At 48.1% G+C, this 4,891-nt stretch overlaps 2 non-coding genes across 2 annotated transcripts in view; both read left to right on the top strand.

Annotated features, from left to right (window-relative positions):
* Positions 1-409: 409 nt before the first annotated feature.
* On the top strand, positions 410-2,190 carry LOC149195248 (18S ribosomal RNA). Its single transcript, XR_016255447.1, has one exon. It is a non-coding gene; the product is annotated as an 18S ribosomal RNA (ribosomal RNA).
* Positions 2,191-4,813: 2,623 nt separating this feature from the next.
* The window catches only part of LOC149195249 (5.8S ribosomal RNA), a 154-nt gene continuing 76 nt past the window's right edge, over positions 4,814-4,891 (top strand). Inside the window, exon 1 of the ribosomal RNA XR_016255213.1 lies at positions 4,814-4,891. This exon is cut by the window's right edge and continues 76 nt beyond it. This is a non-coding gene — a ribosomal RNA (5.8S ribosomal RNA).

Consider the following 4,891-nt stretch of genomic DNA (forward strand, 5'->3'; position numbering starts at 1 on the left):
GGTTGGTCGTTCTCCATTTGTTTCCTTTGCATCGAGGCTGCCGCAGGCGATCGGATGATCGAGGTCCACCGTTGCTGCTGTCCGGGTGGACTCCTAGGTGGCCTCCGTGTGGGGCGTGGAGGCCTTTGGAGGCATCATTTCTAAGGGAGTGGGTGAGTGATCGCTCGTTTTCTTGTTGGTTGGGCCATGGTTGCAAACTCCGGAGTGGCCCTAGTGCATTGTGGCTTTGGAGGTCTGCCCATTTGTTCGCCATGTCCTTGGAATGTTGCGTGTGCTTCCTTCTTGGGATGCAAGAGGTGCAAGGCATAAAAGTTTTACATGATATTTTGACATCTATTTGACTTGATGGGTGTTCAAGTTGGCTTTCGATAAGAGAGCACCCAGAATTCCCTTTGAAGTGGGAGGGTGCTACCTGGTTGATCCTGCCAGTAGTCATATGCTTGTCTCAAAGATTAAGCCATGCATGTCTAAGTATGAACTAATTCACATTGTGAAATTGCGGATGGCTCATTAAATCAGTTATAGTTTTTTTGATGGTACCATACTACTCGGATAACTGTAGTAATTCTAGAGCTAATACGTGCACCAAGTCCTGACTCTTTGGAAGGGATGCATTTTTTAGATAAAATGCTGGTGCGGGCTTGCCCGCTTCTCCAGTGAATCATGATAACTCAACGGATCGCACAGCCCTTGTGCTAGCATTGATTCATTCAAATTTTTGCGCTATCAACATTCGATGGTAGGATAGAGGCCTACCATGGTGGTGACTGGTGACGGAGAATTAGGGTTCAATTTCGGAGAGGGAGCATGAGAAACGGCTACCACATCCAAGGAAGGCAGCAGGCATGCAAATTACCCAATCCTGACATGGGGAGGTAGTGACAATAAATAACAATACTGGGCTCATCGAGTCTGGTAATTGGAATGAGTACAATCTAAATCCCTTAACGAGGATCCATTGGAGGGCAAGTCTGGTGCCAACAACCGAAGTAATTCCATCTCCAATAGCATATATTTAAGTTGTTGCAGTTAAAAAGCTCGTAGTTGGATCTTGGGTCGTAAGGGTCGGTTCGCCTACTCGGTGTGCACCTGCCCTTCCATTCCTTTTGGCAGCGCCATCCTCCTGGCCTTAATTGGCTGGGTCATGGTTCCGGCGCTGTTACTTTGAAAAAATTAGAGTGCTCAAAGCAATATTATGCTCTGAATACATTAGCATGGAATAACGTGATAGGAGTAATGATTAATAGGGACTGTCTGGGGCATTCGTATTTCATGTCAGAGGTGAAATTCTTGGATTTATGAAAGATGGACCACTGCGAAAGCATTTGCCAAGGATGTTTTCATTAATCAAGAATGAAAGTTGGGGGCTCGAAGACGATCAGATACTGTCCTAGTCTCAACCATAAAAGATGCCGACCAAGGATCAGCGGATGTTGCTCTAAGGACTCTGCCAACACCTTATGAGAAATCAGAGTGTTTGGGTTCCGGGGGGAGTATGGTTGCAGGGCTGAAACTTAAAGGAATTGACAGAAGGGCACCACCAGGAGTGGAGCATGCGGCTTAATTTGACTCAACACAGGGAAACTTACCAGGTCTAGACATAGTAAGGATTGATAGATTGAGAGATCTTTCTTGATTCTATGGGTGGTGGTGCATGGCCGTTCTTAGTTGGTGGAGTGATTTGTCTAGTTAATTCTGATAACGAACAAGACCTCAGCCTGCTAACTAGCTACGTGGAGGTTCCCATTCGTGGCTAGCTTCTTAGAGGGACTATGGCCATTTAGGCCATGGAATTTTGAGGCAATAATAGGTCTGTGATGCCCTTAGATGTTCTGGGCCAACCGCATGCTACATTGATGCAACCAACGAGTTTTTATTCCTAGTTCGAGAGGATCAGGAAATCTTCTCAAATTGCATCATGATGGGGATAGACCATTGCAATTATTGGTCTTCAACGAGGAATTCCTAGTAAGCACGTGTCATCAACTCATGTTGACTACGTCCCTGCCCTTTGTACACACTGCCCGTCGCTCCTACCAATTGAATGATCCAGTGAAGTGTTTGGATTGCGTTGATGATGGTGGTTCGCCGCTGTCGATGTCATGAGAAGTTCATTGAACCTTATCATTTTTTAGAGGAAGGAGAAGTCGTAACAAAGTTACCGTAGGTGAACCTACGGTAGGATCATTGATAGCAGGGGTATTCTTTTTTGGTTCAGGTAGGTTGGGTTTCGATTGCAATGTGGGACTTTGTGGTGCGTCTCTAGGGGAGCGGGTTTGGTGTTTGGCGGGAACATTGTTGGTTACTTGTCTCGAGGTAATGATTTTTTTTTCGTGTGTGCTTGCAAGCCATGCTTGTGCTTGTCACCACCCATCCTTTGTTTTTCTTCCCCCCAATGTGTTTCTGCAGGGGGTCCGGAAGCTTGTTTCTTGGGAGCCCTTCCGACGATCTATTCGGCTGGGCATGGTTGCTGCAGAGTTGAGGTGCTCGGTAAATACGATGGATAAATTCGGACTCATTCGTAGCGGCGGTGCTTGGTCTTTTGTTCGTTGGAAGTCGTGGGCCCAGGGTGCGAGCGGTTGATGTGTTGCTTGGGTGATCTTTTTCGTTGGTGGTTGGGTCGAGGGAGTGGTTGCGCGCGCCCTGGTAGCTCAAACCTTCCGTGAGGGGAGATTGTTGGGGTGCGGTCAGTATGGGATGGATGAATATCAGTTCAACCCATTGGGCTGGCCACCCTAGTCCCTCCTGACCATTCCTCGACATGCCCTCATGGAAGGGTTGGGTGTCGAGGTAATAAAAAACCCATCCCTCGGTCTGAGCTCCATCGAGATCGCAATTTTCCCTGTCGACCGGCATGAGGGTGGCAATATTATCTCGTGCCTCTACTATCGAGGGAATTCCTCGTCCTCTCATGACCCACTCCCCTTCTGAGGGAAAAAGAAGTAGCGGGTTGTGTCTTTGTTCCTCCCTTTGGATTGTGGGTTTTTTGTGGGACTTGCGTCATTTCTTTGTTTCGTGGTGTGCACTTTGCGAGCATTCCTCTCTCTAGTGGCCTTGCACCATCTATGTATTTGTGGCCCGCGGCTTTCTCCAGCATTGAGTGTCGGCCCGTGACAACTCCTCTTTGGAGTTTGATTCTTTGACCCCCGTTGACTCTCTCACTGGAAAGGTTTTTGGGTGTTTTTTACACTGAGGGGTGCAATGGTGGGGTGGGTTTGTGTTATTGGCAGCAGTCTATTTGTCATTTGAAGCCTTGTGCCACTGGGTTTGGGAGTTGTTTGCCTCTCAGTGACGTGCTCTAGACACTGGTCTCATCGTGGCCCTTATCTTTTCTATTGGTCAATTTTAGGTTTTGATTTATTTGCTTGGTTGTTTGCTATGTTGTAAAGTTGGAAAGGGTGTTGTGCTGAATGCATGTGTGAGGGTGTGAAGAGGTGGGACACTTTTTTGATTGGGTGCCTTGTTTGATTTCTTTTTAGTTAGCAGACATCTACTCAGGGTGCTATTGAGTTTCTCTCTTTTCTCGGGATCTTTGTTTCTTTGGTGTTGTTTTCTTCCCTTCTTCCTTTTGCCCCTAGCTTTATAGAGGATAGGTGGGATTGTTGTGGATTGGTGTTCGGGAAGGACAAAAAGTAGTGCGAGTTCCCAAGGTGGCCACCCTAGTCCTTCTCAATCGCCGTCCCCTGCAGTTCCCCACTTTTTTTCCGAAGGCGCGGGGTTTGGGAAGCTTGTTCTCTATTTGAGCCTCCCCTGGTGAGCTGGTAGCCACGTTTGATATCTCTTGCTTTCCTGTTGTTTTCTTCCCTTCTTGCTTTTGGCCCCTTGGCTTTACAGAGAAAAGGTGGGATTGTTGTAGATTGGTGTTCAGGAAGGACAAAAAGCAGTGCGAGTTCCGAGGGTGGCCACCCTAGTCCTTCTCAATTGTCGTCCTCGATAGTTCCCCCCATTTTTTGAAGACACGGGGGTGGGGAAGCTTGTTCTTTGTTTGAGCCTCCCCCTGTGAGCTGGTAGACGCATTTGATATCTCTCCTTCTTTCATGTTGTTTTCTTCCCTTCTTCCTTTCGACCCCTAGCTCTGCAGGGAAAAGGTGGGATTGTTGTGGATTGGTGTTCGGGAAGGACGAAAAGCAGTGCGAGTTCCCAGGGTGGCCACCCTAGTCCTTCTCGATCACCGTCCCCTGCAGTTCCCCCCTTTTTGCGAAGGCACGAGGTTGGGGAAGCTTGTTCTCTGTTTGAAGCCTTCCCTTGTGAGCCAGTAGCCACGGTTGATATATCCCTTTCTCTCTTGTTGTTTTCTACCCTTCTTCCTCGTGGCCCCTAGTGTTACGGATAAAAGGTGGGATTGTTGTGGATTGGTGTTCCGGAAGGACAAAACGCAGTGCGAGCTCCCGGGGTGGCCACCCTAGTCCTTCTCGATCGTCGTCCCCTTCAATTCCCCCCTTTTGTCGAAGGTACGGGGCTTGGGAGGCTTGTGCTTTTCTTTCTACCCTTTTCTTCCTTTCGGTCCCTAGCTTTACGGAGAAAAGGGGGAATTGTTGTGGCTGGTGTTGGGGAAGGGCTAAAGTAGTGCGAGCTCCCGGGGTGGCCACCCTAGTCCTTCTCGATCACTGTTCCATGCATTCCCCCCTTTTCGCGAGGGCATGGGGCTAAGGGAGATTGTCCTCTATTTGACCTTCCCCCTGTAAGGGGGTTAGACACCTTTGTTTCTCTTTCTCTCATGCATTTTTCCTCCTTTTTCCCCTTGGCCTTACATTTGTTGTGGGGGGTGCCCCTATTCAATTTTGTGGCTGATTTTTTGATAATATGTGGAAATGACTCTCGGCAACGGATATCTCGACTCTTGTTATGATGAAGAACATAGTGAAATGTGATACTTAGTGTGAATTGCAGA

This window comes from Pinus tabuliformis, chromosome 2_2 (assembly GCF_031772625.1).
Source record: "Pinus tabuliformis cultivar Carrire ecotype Pingquan chromosome 2_2, CPIR1, whole genome shotgun sequence".
Lineage (NCBI taxonomy): Eukaryota > Viridiplantae > Streptophyta > Pinopsida > Pinales > Pinaceae > Pinus > Pinus tabuliformis.